General features: G+C 33.7%; 1 protein-coding gene and 1 non-coding gene across 5 annotated transcripts in view; one reads left to right on the forward strand and one right to left on the reverse strand.

Annotated features, from left to right (window-relative positions):
• The window catches only part of LOC129745460 (matrix metalloproteinase-2-like), a 247,357-nt gene that overhangs the window by 175,161 nt on the left and 49,811 nt on the right, over nucleotides 1-22,385 (forward strand). The gene's annotated exons all lie outside the window — the stretch shown is intronic.
• Nucleotides 10,766-10,849, reverse strand: Trnal-uaa (transfer RNA leucine (anticodon UAA)). The gene has a single exon. It is a non-coding gene; the product is annotated as a tRNA-Leu (tRNA).

The following is a 22,385-nucleotide window of genomic DNA, read 5'->3' on the forward strand; positions in this document are numbered from 1 at the left end:
TATTTTAAATGAAAAACTATAGTCAATTATTTTATTTATTTGGTTTTTCTGACAAGAAAAGCAAAAACTGTCGAAAACTAGGTATTTTACCTTAATTTTTTTCTAGTATAGATTTCCGAACTTTAATTTAAAAACTTCTTCTTTGAATTGATTGTACTGATTTCAAAGATTTTTGGACGGAAGTTGGAAATCTACTCTAAAAATCTTAATTATGTACTGTTTATTCCAGGGAGAATTTACCGAGCCATGTCGGTGGAACGGATGTTTTCTTCGTTCAATCAAACAAATGCACACATTATTACAAACATACAAAAAGTAACGTTAACATTTTATTGTTTCTACAATTGGCTAAAAACATCTACACTTAATGAGAGTTTAGAGAATAAGGGCGGAATATTATGGGGTCATCTACCATTACACCTTTTCCCTCCTAAACATATCAACGCCTCAAAACTTGGTAGACTGGCGACATGAATAGAACTTCAAAATAGAACCGGTTGAAAAGATGTGACGTTAGATTTAAGGTGACCAACGGTGTTGAGAATCAACATACCGGCCAGCAAAAACAAATGTTTTTAAATTGGTAGCCCTAGCTTTGTTTTGGTGTTGATTTTTGCGAGCAATTTCACAACACTACATTTTCTTCTGCCTTCGGAGCGGGCAAAATTTCGGGTTCGTATGTTGCTGGCGAATCCTGTAAGCATCGGAACTGGTAGGTACCTCGGACAACTGGTAGCAGCGGGACATGGGAAGATTGGACCATCGGAACTTCTGGGACATGTTTGGAATTCTGGACTTGGCGAACATCTTGGACAGCAAACGGCACACTACCTTCGATTGTTTGTACGAAGGGAGTGCTGACTGGCAGTCAGCACGGCAGGTCCCCGAATGGCTGATGTTGAGGATATCAGTGCAACCCATTCGGGTCGTTTACTGTACAGGAACTAAGCAGGATCAGTCGGTAGGTATGAGAATGGTTTCAAACGGCTTCTCGGAAACATCGTGATCAGTAAACGGCTCACATACTTCGGAATACACGCCTAGTATTTCCAAAGAGAGTACTGGCTGGCTGGCAGCCAGTACGGCAGGTTTCCGGATGGCTGATATTCGACCATAAATACCAGTACCATCCATCCGGAATCGCTTTACTGATCGGGTACGGGCTATAGGCATCTTCGAAACAGGACTCGTTGCTGAAGTAGGCTGGGTCGTAACGGAATATGCATCAAACGTGATCGGGTCTATGGTTCCAGGGTTGTTGTGTTTCAATTCCAGGACGGGGAATGGCTTTACGCGATAGCAGGAGTCATGAACTCCTGGCGAAAGCTTCCACATCCTGGTCACGGCACCAAAGTGTTTATTCCAGGGAGAATTTACCGAGCCATGTCGGTGGAACGGATGTTTTCTTCGTTCAATCAAACAAATGCACACATTATTACAAACATACAAAAAGTAACGTTAACATTTTATTGTTTCTACAATTGGCTAAAAACATCTACGCTTAATGAGAGTTTAGAGAATAAGGGCGGAATATTATGGGGTCATCTACCATTACACCTTTTCCCTCCTAAACATATCAACGCCTCAAAACTTGGTAGACTGGCGACATGAATAGAACTTCAAAATAGAACCGGTTGAAAAGATGTGACGTTAGATTTAAGGTGACCAACGGTGTTGAGAATCAACATGTACATTATATAAAAAAAACTTAATCATAAATAAGTTTATGTTAGAAAAACTTTTTTCCCTTAAATATACACAAGTTGCAATGTATGGACTATCTCAGAAAATGTATGGACATTAGACAATCTCAGAAAATGATGGATTTTTTTTCTAAGATGGGTAATAATACGGTCTACAAGTCACCGTATTACACGTCTTAGAAAAAAAAATCCATCATTTTCTGAGATGGCGTTTTCTGGGAAATAGAGTTTTAGTTTTTAAAATGCATTTTTCTCAGTGTAGGATTTTAAAATATTTTCATTCAATTCTGAGGGGGTCATGCAAGATACTTTGTGGATTCGGCGCGAAATCCATCATGAGTATATTTGAACTTTTATGTTTGTATGAGACAGGGGCGGTCCTAGAGTTGGATGTTGGGGGGGGGGGGGGGTGATTTTCTAAATTTTTAAAAATCAGTCCATAAGAAGGATCGTAAATAAATATCTAACGAAAAAACGTATATTTTGAGAAACAGAGTGGATGAGGGAAAGGGGGAGGGGGGGGGGGGGTTTGGGGGCAGATTAACAGTTGCAAATAAGACTTGTATTTTGAAGGTTTGTATAGATGTAGGAATGGAATTTGAAAGAAAAATGAAATTGGAGAAAAATAATGAAAACTTATAACAAATTTTCCTAATATTCTTATTTGGATAACTTTTTATAAAACAATCTGCGAATCTTAGATGTTCACTGCGAAAAAGTGTAGATGAAAAGATATGTTTCTTAATTTTTACAATTGGTAGTTTAAAAATTATAACTTATAGAATTCTTTAAAAAAAAATTCCGATATAAATGTCATTTCACAAATGAAAATTAAACTCACATTTTAGTAGAAGAAAATGTAAAAAAAAATCTTCAAGTTATCCACAATATTTTTAATGGGCATATTTATATCAGCGTAAGGCCCTCAAAAATTTTTAACAATTCGCATTTTGCAACAATTCCGGAACAATTATTTGAGAAAAGTGTTTGTAAATAATTGCTATGTATTAAAAACTGAATATTTAATTATTTTTCTGAAGTATTTTTCTGAATCGTTCGAAAGAATCGAATTATTATTAATTCTAGTTCCAGATCTTAAAATTTTTCAATATAAATTTATTTCTAAATAAGATCATCAAAATCATATTCATAGGTATGAGGCTATTGGAACTACATTTTTATTTGTTTTTCCTTGAATTTCATGCTCTCATACTAGATTTTTTATTGTATTATAACTGAATTCAAAGAAATAGTTACTAATTTGCAACGAATAATTTATGAAAAAAAAGTGAAAAGTCGCATTTTTTCTTCATTCTCTCAATATTTCCAAACTTTTTGTATAATGCTTGAAATTTTAGTGCGAACGGTCGAATACCGACTATTAGCCCTTTTCAAGTATTCGATGAAACGAATATTCATAAAATAAATAGCATGAACATGAAAAATCGTAAATGAGCTTTAAATGTGTTCAAAAGTACCGTCTGCATCACCATATATTCTGCGAAAAATACCATTGTGAGTAATATTTTAAAAGTGATGATAGAATTGATGAAAATAAATTTCACTTTGCGTGAACAACTGCACTCACATACATCGCAGGTAACGTGAGCCTCTTACAGCTTTGGAGCGAAGCTACTAATCAAAACAGGTGAAAAACACTATTTTTTTCGTACTTTGTATAGAATTTGAGGTATAACTGATATCAAGTTTCAACCAATAATCTAAGTTTCATATTTTTAATATAATTTTTTTACCATAAATTCCCCACAATTGAAATTAATTTTTAAAATTTTAATCATAATTTGGTCTCAGAACAACTTTATCGTAACCATTTCTTACTAAGTTTATTTAATCTTGAAAGTTTCAAATTATTTTTTTATAAAAACTATTAATCATTATCAAAATTGTTTAATTGTGATAACGGCTAAAAATGTATGACGCCATTTGAGCCGATGGGGTATTAAGTGCATAAAGCTAATGAAAGACGTAAAATATCACAGTAAACGAATCTTCGAAAGAAAAATAAATTCTTGATTAAAAAAATCTTATTTCGAGGAAACACATTTTCCATTTTCCATATATGTTATCTTATTTTAATCGCCGCTGGGATATATTCTTATTTAATTTTTGGCATTTCGGCGAGTTGTGAAAATTCAAGGTAGAATATTTAGAAAGAACATGAAAGTATTATAGGTGGAAAGATCAAAGCTAGAGCGCTTTGGGTAGAAGAAATTGAATAGTTGGTGAAAATGTGAGCAGGGCTTTTGTTGTGTGAACAGCTTTTGAACTACTTGCGTGATTCTTTGCCGCGCGCCTTTTCAATGTTGATAGGAAGCGATATTCTACCTTGAATTTTCACAACTCGCCGAAATGCCAAAAATTAAATAAGAATTTTCCATATATGTATTTATCTAAAATTTGTATTTCTTTTTCAAACGTAAAAGTATGTAAACTAAAATTCTTAAAATCTGAAAAATTACCAAATATAGTTTGAATTATGAAGAATCGTTTAATATCAATAAATCAAAAACGATCCTTTTTGCTACGTCGAGGCAAATAGAATCAAAGCTATTTTTTTTTTCAAAAATTTTTTTCAAAATAAAAATATTATTTAAAAAAATCTGAAATTTAAATGTAGTTTAAGTTAAATTGTCTAGACAGATTCGGTATCTTTAATTCACAAAAAGGGCTTTTGAGATGCATACTGTAAACCAAGAAATGAAAATCGAATCTTTTCCGGTGGACATCTGGGGAAGGGAGGTAGGGGTTGCCAAATATCCACACTTGTGCACAGAGAGGGAGAAGGGGGTAAAAATCTAAATCCTGAACGAACCCAAAGGCAGTTTAACACTTAAAGGCTCAAGTCTTTTTTACTAAAAGTACTTTTACTTTTACCACAAGTATCGAGATATGTTGATCCATTAAACCTTTCTGCATTCAACCCATTCAACCGATCTGCAATAACTTGTGAGATAACAAAGTTTATTTATGAAATTTAATTGCATGTTTCGCATGATCCCAAACTTTTCGCCGATACACCATATTGAGGGGTGAGCCCAAACTTTTGATCGATAATTTAAGTAGCTATTTTATCTATTTAAAGTTTTGATATTTATGAAAAAAGACAAATGCAACTCGAATTTTTAAAATCGGTCCACCCAACCTTGAACTGATCGGGTTTAAATATACCGATTTAAATTTGCGATTTTTTGGAAATTCTCCAACTTTAAGCCAAGTGTAAGTCGTATTAATTAAGTTAACAAATAATTTTTGCAAAAACACGCGGAGAAGGTTTTGCTTATCGACTAAAGATGAGATCAGAAGAAATACAATATGTCATAAGATGACTGAGGTATGGCCAAACAAATTAGCTTTTTATTGAGGGGGTGATCCCAAACTTATGGCCGGCAGCGTATGTGGTCAGCAAATTCTAATTCAACGCTGTAAGTACCTCAACATAAGTTGTTTGGTGAAATTCGGTCCAGGGAATTGCAAGTTACAGCTGTTTTAGTTTGGAGAATCAATTGATTAATAAATTTTTTTTATTAATTTATTAATAGCCCCCGGAGTGGAAAAATTTGAGAATTCGAAAGTACACCTACCAGGAAAAGTTCTTAGTTTTTATAAAAAATCCAGCGTTTGCCAGTACTTCGTAACGGCTTTTTGCCGCCTCGGGGGGGGTGATCACCCCGATCACCCCCCCCCCCCCCCATAGGACCGCGCCTGGTATGAGAAAATTGAGTATTTTGTAATTTTCGGTTCTTGTGGAACCGAGCCTGCTTATGGTTTCTGTGCCAATTTACAAATTCTCTTAAGGAAATTTTCCGCTAAACAATTTTGTCCAAGATCGTAACTTCGTATCTTATGAGGCAAAAAGTTATTAGCGCTTTAACAGGGGTATGTCATTTGGCATTGAATGATAATAAATTCAAATGACATCACTGCTGGTGCCTCGCGAAGTTTTGCATGAAAAGTAGTCATGCAATACCTTGCTAGGCACCCAGCAGTGATGTCAATTGGAATTATTGTTTTTTTTTTCAATGTCACAAAGTTGTTCACTGGTAAATTTTCTTCAGAAATATCGATCACGGATATTCTACGAAAAAAAATCGTTGATTGATGAATTCAAAGGGAGTGCACCTGCTGGAATTCCAAATCCGATTCTTGAAAATGCGTAAACGCGTAAACGATAGATACTGTTCTCAACTTCTATTCGTAGAAGTGAGTTTTCGAAATTTTGGAAAAATCTTCCTCCTTGTGCTAATCCCAATGCTAATGCTTGTGCTAAACTGGTTCAAAACTGCCTGCTGAAAAATATCGTGGGGTAGAAATTCTCTCTGCCATACCCAAACTGTTCGAGGGCTTAGTTTACTTATGATTTGTAACCTGGATTAAGTGGAAGGAAAAATGTCAGACTATCAGCATGGCTTTTTGAAAACGCGATCAACGGCTATGAACTTAGTAGAATTTTGGCAAAAATTACAAAAATTACAAAAATTTAAAAAAAATAACAAAAATTACAAAAATTACAAAAATTACAAAAATTACAAAAATTACAAAAATTACAAAAATTACAAAAATTACAAAAATTACAAAAATTACAAAAATTACAAAAATTACAAAAATTACAAAAATTACAAAAATTACAAAAATTACAAAAATTACAAAAATTACAAAAATTACAAAAATTACAAAAATTACAAAAAATACAAAAATTACAAAAAATACAAAAATGACAAAAATGACAATGACAAAAATTACAAGAATGACAAAAATGACAAAAACGACAAAAATTACAAAAATTACCCAAATTAAAAAAAATACAAAAATGACAAAAACTACAAAAATAGGAAAAAAAACTTTTTCATCATTTCTGTCTTTTTTTAACTAATCTTGTTTTTTTTTATTATAGTTTACTTATGACTAAATGTAACAATGGAAAATGCAGAGATTATAAGTCGATGCCATAAACATGATGCCACCGACATGTCAAAGGCTTTTGACAAGAAACATGAATGCCATCCTGTGAGTGCTGTGTAAAAACGGGATCACCGGATTTTTGTTTCAGAAGATATGTTCATTCCTGACAGAAAGAGTCTAATTTGTGAAGATAGGGCATGTGACATCCAGGGTTTTTTCGGTCAGCAGCAGCGTACCACAAGGCAATCAGTTGGGACCTCTTCTTTTCGTCACTGTTGTAAATGAGTTTCCCGGGGTGCTGCGTGATGTGTTTGTGTTGAAATACGCAGATGATCTGAAAATTTTCCTCCCTGTTCGGCACCCAAAATATTGTTTGACTTAAAAACTGCGCTTTTTAGATTTTCAAAGTGTTACAGAAGTTTTGGATTGAAAAACCGTGCTTAAAAATGTAGTGTGATTATCTTTTCTCGGAGTAATATTGTACATGAACATTGTCTCGATAACAGCTGTACCATAGCTAGAAATTTCTCTTAAAAATATCTGGGAGTGGAGTGAGATGAAGAACTCAGGACAATCGCCCGGAATTCTCGAGTCTGATAAATAAATATATTAGGCTTAGCATCAAGATTCGGAACAGATCCGAGATCAAGTTCAGGTTCAAAGAAATGGTTCCGTATCAGTAACTGGAACAGAATCCGAACGAATCATGGATCATGTTCCAGAATCCGGATCAGGATCATGTTCAAGATGAAGATCGAGATTAGAATCGAGGATCAGGTAACAAATCAGGATTAGAATTCGAACCTCGATCTTTATCGGGTTCAGGATCAAGATCAAAATCAAAATAGAAATCGGGAGCGGAATCAGGATAAGGATCAAGATCATCATATGTTGTCCCAGATCAGGATCTAGATTCAAGTTCCGCTTCGAGAACTGAAGGATCGAGGTTAGATTCAGGTTCAGAATCAGGTCTAGGATTTGGATCACGATCAACAAGGAACAGCAGGGTTAAAACGGAATTAACACTAAAATGCCTTTTTGGATGTCATCTAGAATCTAAATGGGGACAAATAGTTTTCCCATAAAATGTTTCAATATCGCTCCAATTAAATTGAATCCTACGCCGATTCCACAGAGAAAACTCACCCCAGGCAGAAGAACGGAGCACAAGAGAACGCAGACTGTTACTCGACCCCGTCGCCGCGGTCCGGTAATCTCGATCGATTGCAATGAAATATTTTTAAGCTGCCACTATAAATTTGCGATTAGCGAATTGATTTGTCATTGGCTGGCTCGCTTGCTGGCTGACGGGCTAAAAGCAGGAGCTTAAGTAGCTATACGGTGAAGCAGCCAGTACCTAATGCCCCTAATGTGGTGCAAATTGCACTTGCAAGTGCCTTCAATTTTACGCTGAAGTAGAACTTCGAAGAAAGTTTACACTGAGAAAAAATAGGAGCCAATTTTTCAAAAAATATCGATGAAAAATAAACTTTGAGCAATTGTTTTTGTTTGATTTAAAATACTTTTTAATATGTCTTCAGAAAAATTAAGTCTTAGTTTGTGTTTTCTGAAGATAACATACGAAGTGCACAAATCTGGTCCTTCGAACCGCATCAATTGCTCCGCAAGAGATGCAGGGAGTCAGCCAACATTCTTCCCTCTAGACAGACGATTGGAGGGAGGACGACGGGTGATTTTCTTAATCTGACATTTTTATCACTCGGTTAAATTGCCAAGTAACTTCGGTTGATTGGATTTCCCGCCACTTAGCCCTGTGCCAATGCTGGCCAAACTACCGATGGATGGATGTGGTTTGGCTGCCATATTCAGGCTGCCAACCAGTAGATTAATAATTCGTTTAACGCAAACATCAACTAGACTGGGAGCAGACAATTCCTTGGCGCGGCAGTGAATTTCTTCTGTCCCTGGCAGATTTTTATTTCATTATTGTTATTATTATCATTTACTTCTTTCTCTGGGTTTGGGTTCTTCTTTTGACGGACTCTGTCTGACTTCCTCTGATGATGATGATGGTTGTTACCAGTGAATGGAAGCAAGCAGCTTATCACAGCTCGTACCTGTCAATCCAGATTGATGGAAAAGGTTTTTCGGCTTTCTTTGTAGCGATAAGTCCGTAAAGTGGTCCGATTTACTAGCAGCTTCCCGTAACATTTGAGGTTCAAGCATTTTATGATTGGAGTATAAAAATGTAATACCGGGATCTTAAATCTTTCGATATTTTATTTAAGTACCACATCAACAATTTTTTTTTCGTGTTGATATTTTAAAGAGAATCACAAATGCATCAAATTTTGACATGATACCAGAAAACTGCTGTTGTTCTTTTTCTGATAACAATTTAAAAAAATGACAAGAATGACAAAAATGACAAAAATGACAAAAAATATAAAAAAAATGAAAAAAATTTACAAAAAATGACAAAAATGACAAAAATGACGAAAATGACAAAAATGACAAAAATGACAAAAATGACAAAAATGACAAAAATGACAAAAATGACAAAAATGACAAAAATGACAAAAATGACAAAAATGACAAAAATGACAAAAATGATAAAAATGACAAAAATGACAAAAATGACAAAAATGACAAAAATGACAAAAATGACAAAAATGACAAAAATGACAAAAATGACAAAAATGACAAAAATGACAAAAATGACAAAATGACAAAAATGACAAAAATGACAAAAATGACAAAAATGACAAAAAAGACAAAAATTACAAAAATGACAAAAATGAAAAAAATAACAAAAATGACAAAAATAATAAAAATTTCAAAAATTATAAAAACTACAAAAATTACAAAAATGGCAAATTGACAAAATGACAAAAATTACAAAAGTTACAAAATTAGCACAATGCCAAAAATGACGAAAATGACAAAAAAATTCCAAAAAGACAAATAAGATAAAAATGTTGAAAAAACTTTAAAATAAAAAAGCACAAAATTTCCAAAAATAAAATGTTAGGAAATTTTAAAAAAATCCAAAATTTTTTAAAATGGCAATTATTTTATCACAAAAGCACAAAATAGAAATATAACATAAATAACAACATTTACAATAATGATAAGGTTTTAAAATTTTTAACAAATTGCTTACGGCAACAATGACAAAAATATGAATAAAAAACTATTTTTATCATTTCTGTCGTTTTTTGTTATAATTTTCAATTTTGAATATTTTATCTGTTTTCTTTATTTGTACCATTTTTTGCATGAGAATTGTACTACTTGCTGAAAAACAAATTGAATATAATTTTTACCAGTATTCTGCCAGCACTGAACGAATGTTTTGTTTTGATTCTCCGACGGAGAGAATGAAAAAACAAACGGTTCGGTTGCTATTTTTAGATCTGGTAGTAGAAATTTCCCCTCTCGATATTTTTTTCACTTTTAATTTACATCTCTCGTGCTCTCGCTCCGTGTATTCATCGTGTTCATCTAAAGGCAATGAAGAATGTTTGATAGAATGAACCTTTACTTTGAGTATGCTGAGAAAGAAAATTTTTGGAACATTTATTGTGATCTACCGGCTTTTTTATGGAATTCGATTTCTCACGGAAATTGTTTACATAAGCTTTCACGTTTGGATAACCATAATTTAAGCTATTGAAAATTTCCAATAGTAATTATTGGATATATCGTCGTTCGGTACTATAATAGTTAATCGTCAACATTTTGTTCTTATAAGAATTTTTCCTAATCTTGTAAGAATACTATCCAGTTCGTTTTTTCTTACCACTTCAACGATGAAATCACCCTAAAGTGACATTATTTTGCATAGTGTTATTTTGTTTCTATCAGTATAAATTTAATGTTATAAGAAAAATCTTCCAAATCTGGTGAATGCATTCAATCGAATTTCATTTCGATGAATAATGAAAATATATTTAATCTTTCGAAGAAAATTACGTGAATGGTTTACGTAACACTCACCCAATATTGATCAAACTTTTAACAAAAATTTCTATAAATTTAACACAATAAACAAAAAGTGCTTTTATAAAAATGTTCACAATAAGACCAGAATAAATGTTAAACCTCTTTTTAACATTGTCTGGTCTAACAAAAAAAAAATCGCTATCAGCGAGTTTTGGTAACAATTAATAAAAGGAGGATGTCAGAAGTGGGGTTCGAACCCACGCTCCCTTACGGGAACCAGAGCTTAAATCTGGCGCCTTAGACCGCTCGGCCATCCTGACTCGGTGGCGGCGGAGCTCCCCGAAGCGATACTTAAATCGGTCGGCTCAGATTCACTCGCTCGTAATGGTTTAACGGGGGGGGCGCTTTGCTTTTTGCTTAACCCGTTGAATGCAAGTGACGAACGGTTAAAATTGATTGTGCTTATTATTGTTAGTTTAGTTTATAATTCGAAATTACGGTAGCCTCAAAGTTACATATAACTGTTGTACAAGGTCAAGGTCAAGGCTTTATATGTAGGTAGGTACATTGAATTATTCGTGGATATAACTAAACCTACCTCAATCGTTATTGTTGGTGGACTAACAATTAACATTATCGTTTCTTCAAGATACGATAACCAACTTTTTTAGATAATACAGATATCGTCATTTCTACAGTTTGTTTTGATTAAGTCGTATGAACCATTTGGCACGTTATGAGAAAATCGATGTTGAAGTTCCGAAACACCTTTCTAATTCTTTTTTTTATCATTGCTGATCAGTTTCGTCTGCCAATGCAATATTTGAAGTAAAGCTGAACGCAGAACGCGATGATGTACTTGAAACTTGCATTATTCTTATCAATGAAGATGTACTTACGATGTATTGCATTTCTCTATTGGCGCCAACGTCCTTAAAATCAAACGGTAATTTTGGTTGCAGAAACTGATTTGATTGGCACAAATCTTCACTTATTCATTCGGAGTTGGTTGTTGGGAAAAAGTGATCGAAATTTTGACATTTTGAAAATTTTTCCATGCAAAAATGTTTTCAAAATCTTGGGGCGTTGTATTTATTTACAACACTGTTTCTATTTCAGCCGTATGTGATAGAAATATTGCTATTTTTGCTTCACAGCATGCGAAAATACAACACGTGTTCTGAAAAAACTAGAAGGCCACAGATCTTGAAAATGTTTTTGCATGGCAAAATTTTCAAAATGTGCCGTAAGTGTCAAATTTTCTACCACTTTTTCCCAACACTAGTGAACTTGCTCTAAGGAGTGTATCGAAAATAAGTTATAAACACTTTTTTGGCTTTCTTACAGAAAGGCATAGCGAACGGTCAGTTGGGGATATCGTTAATTAGGAGTCAAGACCCCACTTTATATATACCAATCTGCTCAGCTCGACGATTTACGAAGATGTCTGTGGATTTGTATGTTCCATTGAAACGTTCTTATCATATTAACTCCTATTCTAGGTTTTACGATTTTGATGAATTTAGTATAAAAAAATGGATTTTTTTTCCTGTAGGTCATATCTTAAAAACAAAAAAAAAACAAAATTGTTTTAAATTGTCCTACTTCATAGTAAGTATCATGCTTATGTTGGCTCCAAAAAAGGTAGCCATTTGCTCAGCAGCAGTAGCTAGCAATCGCTAAATTATTTACGGATGCGATCGAAAATTTGACAAAAAGTTCATCAAACAGCAGAGAATCGATCCCATGCCATCTATCATTAGAGTTTAGGAGGCTAACCCCTTCATCACTAGTGGCTCTCAAACTTGAACAGTTTGAAATATTTTGATAGTAAATGAACTCGTTGAATATAAGTTCGCTTATCCTCCAAAAAACGTACTGACCTCCTTTTTTTAATATTGAGTTTAGAAATTTTTGCTATCGATTTTCTTTAATCATAATCTTTTTTATAGATTAATCATATATAATTCAGAAATAAGGAATCCATTATTGTGTCATTTATTTCCAAAGATAATTTACACTCTGTAAGAAAGCTTCCAATCCACTGTTAAGTGTTTTTTTTTATTGTATTGATTTTATCGATGATTCCAACAAAGAAACAGTTCGGAAAGCTTATTCTTACAGTTTATAATGAAATACAAGTAAAAAAGTAATTATTGTTAATATTCTCGGACTTTCGACTTGACGCGTTTCATTAGGTTTTGTACAGCTGATTGATCACACTTCTTGGCCGCAGCATTCCCATTTTTCTTGAAAATCGCCATGGTCCTGTTGCCCTTACCACCCTTCTTGAAAACCCTCTTGACGATAGCCCAATATCGTTCTATGGGGCGAAGCTGGGGGCAGTTTGGTGGGTTAATATCTTTCTCAACGAAATCTACATCGTTATCCTCAAACCATATAAGAGTGAATTTAGCGTAGTGGGCTGACGCCAAATCCTGCCAGAACTATGGTGGAGTCGTATGTTTCTTATATAGTGGCAGCAACCTTTTCCGTAAACACTCCTTTTGTTAGGTATCGGCATTTATAGTTCCTTTTGTAAAGAAACTTGCCGACTTTAATCCGCAGGAGCAGATTGCCTGCCACACAAGCACTTGCTGGCCAAATTTTTCCACCTCAATCGACTTCTCGTGGTCACTCACATCCTCCCCAATAGCTGCAGTGTAGAATTGTGGCCCCGGAAGAGTACTGGAATCCTATCTTCTAATATATAAAGATGAGTTGGACTATATATGTTTGTTTGTTTGTATGCACCTTATACAAATCCACACCGCTGAACCGATCAGCCTAAAATTTGGTACAGAGGTGTAGTTGGACCAGGGTAAGGTTTTAGTAATAGTTCAGAGCCCCTCCTCCCTAAGAAAAGGGACCCTCCCATACAACTTTCGTTTTTATTCCCACAAATCGAAAGTCATGGCACCCATTTTGGCAACCGATTTTCGTTTCCTTTGGCGGGGTTGTTTTCACCATCACCATGGGCTGGGCATTAGAAACGACCAACCAGAGAGTTCACGTATACTGGAAAGCAAATCAATGCTTGCTGAGCATAAAAGATTTGAAAGGGGAAATTTTGGCAGGTATTTTTTTCCTTCTACTGTTCAAAGCACGTGGTACCGGTACGAGATATTTGGATGTAATAAAATGCCTACATTTTGAATTGAAAAATCTAACTAGCCTGTTATTAGGAATTTAGATATTGACAAGAGTTGAACATAGTGTTTATCAAAGCTCTTTACCGCCGCCGCTGGGGGGCTTTGAGGCTCTACAAAACATACAGTAAACTGAACACTGAACAATGAATTGACTTTTTCAGCTGAACAACTTTTTGGACTGAGTGTTAAAAGCTTATGAACCGATTTTCATAAATTCCAGCTTTTAAGGGCCAACCATTTTTGAGTCATTTTTGGTCATCAATGTGACTTGACAACATTAATCACTTTTCAAAATTAATGGGATGATTGTGTCCAACAATGGAAACATTGAAATATAACCACAGAGATATAACTCAAACGAAAACTAATTCATAACATTATAACATGGTTCAACAAGATTCGAAAGTCTTTTTTGAAAATTTCTAAGTAACTAAAACTTGAATATACCATTGTACAGGAAGATCGTCCAACTTGAAAAGTGGAATGATTTCCCAAAGAGATTTTTATTAAATGGGGGATGTGAAATTAAAAAAAAAAACAGTTTTATCAGCTGGAGGTATCAGGTAAGTGCTATTCAAGCTTCCTTAGAAATGGTGGGTAAAAAAAAAGTTTGTTATGACAGGATGAACAAGGATTCAAGGGAAATAGTTTTAAATTTCTTTAAACACAAACAATTTTTTTTTAAATTACGAACACGAGAAAAACAATAAATAATCTCAATCAAAACATAAAAAAGACTAACAAAACTATATAACTAACATGGCCTAAAATTGGCTAAATTTCTTATATCTTATGAAGAACACAAATCTTCCAAAATTTCGAAAAGTCAAACGAGTCATTTTGATTTATATTTTTTGCGAACCCGAGCAACGCCGGGTAAAATCAGCTAGTTTTACATAAGTTTAATCGTCCATGAGAATGCACGCATATGGCTTCTGCAAAATCCGATGATACAGCTTCCGGGCTCTGGTTATGGCTCGAGATTTTTGTTCACCCGTTTGTTTGAACACTTTCTGCTTTTTGTATGTCTTCAGGTTGTTTTGTTCTTGACCCGCTGTATCATTCCGATCGATGTCCCTGCTTTTTTCGCCAAATCCCGTATGGACATCGATCGATTCCGGTTGGTGAAGTTAATTATTTACGGTTCAGATTTGGGTCAGATGGTCCTGGTTTTCTGCCTCTTCCTTGCAAATCATCGAACGTATAGTGTTCCCCAAACTTGTGTATGATGGATTTTACGCTCGCCGGAGAATGCCGAAACGTTTCACCACTTCATTCATCGAGATGCCCTTCTCTCGCATCCAAGTGTCCAACACACGAATTTTAACTTCTTTTTTAATTCGCGACATTTTGGGAGAAACGAATGTATCAAACGTAAACAAAGTGCTGGTTCACTCTTGACAGATCAAGATGCTACATACAGGTGAGCAGAGTTGTGCGCGTTCAAGCGTTAGTAAGTAGAAGGCCCAAATATGTTTATGGTTACTTTTCGATACACTCCTTAGCCGTTTGAAGAGTCTAAAAAGGCATCCATCTTATTTGATTATTTTATTTGACTCTGTAATTAAGAAATTAATACAGACCATTAACTCAGTGGAAAGTAAGCATATGTTATTCACTCAACACAAATTCGAAGCCATTTATATTATCACTCCTGGACACAGTTCCTTTATCTTCATATACGAATTTTCATCACTTGGCAAAGAACTTTTCGAGACGAAGTAGTATTACATCGTGAAAACCAACCTGACGAATAGTTTTTTGCGACCTTTTGCTTTACGGTAAAAACATGCTAACGCAAAATGACGCAAAAACCAAGTTTCAGGATTTCACAACTCAGATTGTTTGCCTAATCATTAAATATGTCCATATGTCATACATACATCTGAAAAAAGAATTTATGCACCGAGTTTAATACAATTTTTTTGAGATAACACCAGATTTCTACGTTTTATGCATTTTAAGTCATTTGGCATCAAGATTAAAAATTCGATTTTTCCGATTTTCTTTGGCAATCCCAAAACCGAAACCTTGAGCGCTTTGAGGCTCCCCTGAATCTAGTTCGATTGAGCTAAAATTTTACACAGGTCAGTTTTTGGACCAATCTTCAAAATATATATTTAAAGTTGTTCGATCATGTTTTTTCCCATACATCCATTGCCGCCACCCTTATGTACCTATGTATGTATTTTTATTCAGTTTCTTTGCCATACCTTAAAATATCCCATCCAGTAGTTAGTCGTAAAATTCCTAATCTTCACGGGAAATAAAAAAGGTAAAATCTACCGAGAAGTAGAGGTGATTTTTTTTCACTCGTCTTCCTAGGTAAATCAATCCAGGTCGATTTCACCTTTTTTGGATTCCCCTTTTCTCTAGGTGAAATTTACCTTTTTATTCATCTCAATTCAGGTGAACTTCACCCCGCTACGAGATAAGATTTACCTTTTTTCTCGATGAATTTTACCTTTTGTTCGAGCTCGATTCAGGTGAACTTTACTAGGTCTAGTACTTTTTACTATGGATTGTTTATGTATGAGAAAACAATAGCGAAATCATGTTATCCTTAATTAATTAAAATTAATTATGAAGGTTTTGGGAAAAGCCATATATTTTTGTAGTTAAGACTACAAAATGTCTAAGATTTACCTGGCATCGCGAATTATCATAAAATATAAGTCCATTCAAAACCAAATGAAAAAGGTATGTTGTAGACTTTTCAAACATGCACTTCACTTGATTAGATTTGCATTTGTCCCACAATCATTTAGATTTTTTACCTTTTTTTCTAGTATCTGATGCATTTATTGAGTTCTTTTAAATTCAAAATCCTTGAAATCAGGTCGGAAAAGTAAAAAAAATTGTAAGGCAATATAATAGGCATTCCAAAATTTATCCTGTACATATCCGGGCCAGGCATATCTGGTAGATTTTTGAAAAACCTGGTAAAAATCGGGCATTTGCTATCAAATTTACGTATCTAAAAACTGCACAATGTCTGGGCAAATTTGAGCTAAATTGAAGTACTAATCGAACAAAATAAGAGAATTTAGAATTGAGTCACGTGGAATTTAAATTTTTCTTCCAAACTCATCAAACTTAATTCTTCAAAAAAAAATATCAATGTTGAAGAAAATAATTCTAAAAATTCTTTTTTGCACCCATATCCACATCATAATCAATCATAATTTAATTGCTAAATTTTGCGACTTATGTAGAATGCGTGCACAATTCGGGCAGGTTTCCACAAAATTCGTATGTTTAGGCCCAACTGGATTAGTCTCGAATTATTTCTTGAATATCCGGGAATAAACCGGACAATATGGAAAGCTTACTTTACAGCACGAAGTTCAATGGAAAAGTGATTGTTTTTTTAAAGTTCATGCAAAAATAATGTCTTATGGTCAATATGTCCAGAAGATAAGTTTTATTAAGATTTTTCAATTTAAAATTTTTTAGCAAAAACTGGCTTGTTTAGTTTGTACTGAAACATTGACAAAAAATCAATACACTAAATAGTGAAATTTCGTTTCGAAAAATCATGCCAAAACTTGATATATTGAATCATTTTAGGAATGAATATTGGCAATTCACATTTTCAATGTCACAAAATTTTCATTAGAAATCCTATTCCTGTTGTGGCATTTTAATTAAATTAAGAAAACCCTTGGAAATTGTAAAAAAAAATGGAATTAGGAATCAAAATTGTAAATTAGATTTTTCGACAAAATTTACTTAAAAATCCTTAAAATTATGGAAACTTCACAATGCCATGATCTTATTCAGAAATTAAAATTTAAATTGTTAAAAAAAACTTCTCAAAAATATGCACAGAAAATAAATCAATAAATTTTGATAACGATTAAACGTTGAACGCTAACAGGACAGCGGTTTTAGTTATCGTTAAAGACTAAATGGAAATACCACCGACTTTTATAAATTGAGAAACGCCTTCAAAAATGTGCACTTTTGTAAAAAAAGCATTGCAAATGATGTCTCTTTTTAGAAAAACGAAAAAAGTTGCAAAGAAGTTCAAATCAATAAAATAATTAAATTATTCAAAAATAACCATAAAAATTTACTAATATTAATTGATTTCGGCTGGTGGCCCGACTCAAATTTAAAACGTTTTCCTTTTTTAGTCTATTTTTAATTAAATATTTCTATTGTAATAATAACTATCCTTAAACCTCTGCAAATTATCAATCAATGACCAGTTTGGCAAAGAAGGGTCAAACATGAGTAAATAAAGTTATTGAAAAAAAGAATCAGCGTTACTTAAAGTGCGGCCCGCCAAAAAAATAAAAACTCAAATTGGCCCGTTGTTTCAAAAGATTGCTCACTCGTGGTTTAAAGGAATGGATGTTTTCTGGTTACCAATCTCTCCAGGCTGGCCAGTTCGGGCTAGATATTATCCAGCCTAATGTTTGTGAACACTAAAAAATATACCGGCACTTTGTACATACCATGAAACGCAATGAGTAAAATGTATGGGAGAGTGGGGAATCATGGGCCACTTTTTTTCGTTGTTCCATAACTTCTTTATTATAAAAGATAAAATGAAAATAAAAAATGGTATGGTTTTCTACATTTTCAAGGTATCATAAGGTTTTTTTTTAAATTTTTAATAAGTTATTTTCCCCAAATTCTGACTGTTTTAAAAAAAAGCAATATTTTTTGGATTTTGAAAAATGGTGGGGAATCGTGGGCCACCAAATCCAAATTGACCAAATAACATGCAAAGTTTATGAGTTGACCCAAAACTGTGATTTCCTAATTCATTTCGTTATTTAAAAGCAATTTCAGATGATGAAATAAAAAAGAGAGCTGTGTATGATCGCATAGATACTAAAACCTGGCTCGCGAACATTTTGGCAAAATTTCTTATATAGGATGGCCAAATTATTTTGTATAACTCTTCATTTGGCATAAGAAAACTTTGCAGATAGGTAAAACGTATTTTAAGTTCTGAATGTGTATAAAAACATAAAAATATAGGTGATTCAAGATGTGTGGCCCACGATTCCCCACAAGCTATGATTTGCAAATTGGTTGCGTTTGTGTGACTTATTGATGTTTCATCAAAAATTCCTTTCCCACGTGAAAGATCATGACGAAACTAAGATCATAAGCGTATGAGCATATTTTTGTTATGCACTTTAGGTTCCCCATCGATGAAATTAGCGGGTGTTTTTTTAATTATGCAAGTAAATTTTTCTTACTTTTTTTTAGCTTGATAAATAAAAGAAGCATATGATGCGTATTTCAGTCAACAACATATAGGAATATATGCTCACGCAAAGCGACGATGATGACAGTTGGTTTGAAATTTTTATCTCAACACACATCTGAGATATTAAAAAGGCCCACGTTTCCCCATGGCCCACGATACCCCACTCTCCCCTACTCATTACGTGTAAAACGACAATTTGCGACCAAAACACAATCTTTGAACCGCCATAACTTTTTTGTTTTAAGTCCGATCGAGATGCAGTCTTCAGATGAAAAGTTAGTCTTGATTTGAATTTTAATAAAATTAACATAAACAAGCAATCGATTGGTAAAGAAAAAAGTATTTGAAGCAAAACCAGTATTTTATGCTTCCTTAGAACACAATGTCTCAGAATCGCTTTCACACTTTAGATTCAGTGCAGCCCCTTCTTGTTATCAGATTCAACTCAAATTTAGAATATGGCCTTCTGATAGTTCCTTAGAATCATCTAAGTCTTTTTTTTGCAAGTGTTTTGATATTCAAGTAGGTATTAAAAGACGAATTTGAAAAATTAAATTAAAAATATCATAGATTGTGATATTTTATAAGTATTGAACTAGAGATGTACCGAATAGTGGTATTCGGCGAACGGCCGAATACCGAATATTAACCTTTTCAACTATTCGGCCAAACGGCCAATTCGGCCCAATATTCGATCGAATATTATATTGAGTTTTTAATGAAAAAAACTTAATCGATTATTTCAATGCTTTTTATTTCTTCCATATTAATGCCCCTCATGTTTTAAGTCGATTATTTTCAACCAGATGATATTATCGGATGATGTATTACAAGATATTTTTTTAAGTAGGGGTCTTTCTGATTTTTAAAATGTCTCCAATAATTGAAAAGACATCAGATGACTAGTCGCTTCTAGGGCGTTAATCACCAAAGAGATTGCGTTCCTGTAAAATCTGGGATAAAACATGTCGAAACAGATGCCAAGCTATTTGAAATTGCTTTTCTGATATTGAATTAGATGGAGATCGAACTTGAGCAAGATATCTTCAAAATAGTTGAAAAAATAGACGATCTTTAACCTTAAGCATACCATACTTTCAACCACACGTATCCACATGGTCAGGCATTGAAGACGGTTTGTGAAAAATAAAGTAAAAAGGTTAAAATTTACGTATATTTTGAAATTTTTGAAAAATCGTTATTGAACACAAAATCTTAAAAATTTCAAAGAGGAATTTGAGTTTTTTATTTGATTTAGCAAATAATCTGTATAAACCCGGGCAAAACTCGGGAAATTTTAAACAATATCTGGACATCCCGGCCAGATTTAACTTACCTAGATTCTTCACTGAATTTATGGGCAAGCTTGAATACATCCAGAAAATATGGAATAAACTACAATCAAAGTATAAAGCATTACCATCATTCTCCTGTACGATCTACAGTGAAAGATAAGTGGAAACACCTTAAATGTTTTGCTGAAACCATATTTTTAATGATTGCGTAGCGTTTATAAAATTACTTTTGAATATTTTATAAATTATCCACAATTATTTGAAACATTTACAAGCCTGTAGTAGATATTCGGCCTATTCGGCTTATTCGGCCGAATACTTAGCTCAACTATTCGGTGAGCCGAATATTCGGCTTAACGGTTTTTTGGCGGTATTCGGCGCCGAATATTCGGCCGACCGAATATTCGGTACATCTCTATATTGAACCGTCAATAGCTCTTCACACAATGATACAAACAACATATTTTGTTCAGCAAAGTTAAAGTGCACAAAAATTTGCATCTTTTGTTGACATTGATATTAAAAAAAATTACGCTAGACACATTCTGGTCAGTTAACCCTTCATTTCATGATTTTTTATTTTTTCTCGAAAAAATTCACAATAGTGCGCAATGATGAATACATGAAGGGAAAAATAATGAAAAAATATTATTTTCACATATTTCGGTTATTTGGCAAAAATATTAATTGTTGCAAATTTGCAACAACATGAAACGGTTACACCTTTCTGTTCTTCACACTAGACAACTGGAAATAATATTCCTAATTTCTTTTGCACTAATCATAGTTTTCGCGCAGGAACTTCGCAAATCTTGATTTCTGGACACCGTGAAAGTTGAGAATTGAGCTGGTAGTAGATATGTATGTTGGTTATCCACCATGGGTGCACGAATTCACCGCAGTTTCTGCCTAAGTATGTGAAGTATGTGTTCACATGCATTATTGGACTGAACCCATGGCTTCGTATGAACTGTTATGGAGTGAAGTATTGTGTTGATGTAGGTATATTTTGGAAGAACGAGAGTCAATCAGGTTACTTAGAGGTATTCCGGCATCCGTGTATATACCTGGCCAGCTGGCAGCTGGATAAACATTCATATAATCAGTTATAAGAGAAAACACATCTTACCTGTCGGCCACTTATAGAATTCGAACCCATAAGTTTTCTCGCCGATATCGGGAATCGAATCCAGTCTGGCACATCGGAACCAGACTCGCACCAGCTTATCCACTAGACCACAAAGGCTCTCGAGAAATTAGCTAGGAGTAGTTATGCGATAATATACCACCTACTGAGGAAATTATTCCTTACGTTTGCTTGAAGGTGCTAAATGGAAAGCTTCTTACCTATACAACTTTTCTGATCATAACCTTGAATAAATCAACACAAATCAATTCCGAAAACGTATTTAAATTGGTTGTGATAAAGATTCTAAATCTTTAATCATACCATAACTATATGCCAGTTTTAATAAACAAACTTGAGTATTGAAGAGCAAAGTCTCAATTTAGTTTTGAAGGAATGATCCAATTACAAATTACATTAAACTATTAAATATCATTTGTTAGCAAAATTAAAGGAACAATGATGATTTCTTCGGAATGAGCATTAGAATATGGAACATGATTCTAAAATTAGAATTCAAACTTGAAATCAGTTTAAAAATAAAATAGAAATAAAAATAAAACTTAGTTCAATAACAAAAATTTTCAAATTAAAATCCACTTTCAGAGCTTTCAGGAAAAGGTTGAATAAGTATAAATAAAGAGCATTTTTCGTCGATTCATTATATGAAACGGCTCATACTTTAGTGAAAAATAATGATCATTGTAATTTTCAATCAAATCATTCATTCATCTCTAAGAAAGAACAAGCAAAACAATACTTCAAACCTCGGTTATCGAATGTTGGCAAATAGTATGGGAGAGTGGGGAATCATGGGCCACTTTTTTTCGTTGTTCCATAACTTCTTTATTATAAAAGATAAAATGAAAATAAAAAATGGTATAGTTTTCTATATTTTCAAGGTATCATAAGGTATTTTTTATAAATTTTTAATAAGTTATGTTCCGCAAATTCCGACTGCTTAAAAAAAGCAATATTTTTTGGATTCAAAAAAATGGTGGGGAATCGTGAGCCACCAAATCCAAATTGACCAAATAACATGCAAAGTTCATG

The sequence above is a fragment of the Uranotaenia lowii genome, chromosome 2 (assembly GCF_029784155.1).
Source record: "Uranotaenia lowii strain MFRU-FL chromosome 2, ASM2978415v1, whole genome shotgun sequence".
NCBI lineage: Eukaryota > Metazoa > Arthropoda > Insecta > Diptera > Culicidae > Uranotaenia > Uranotaenia lowii.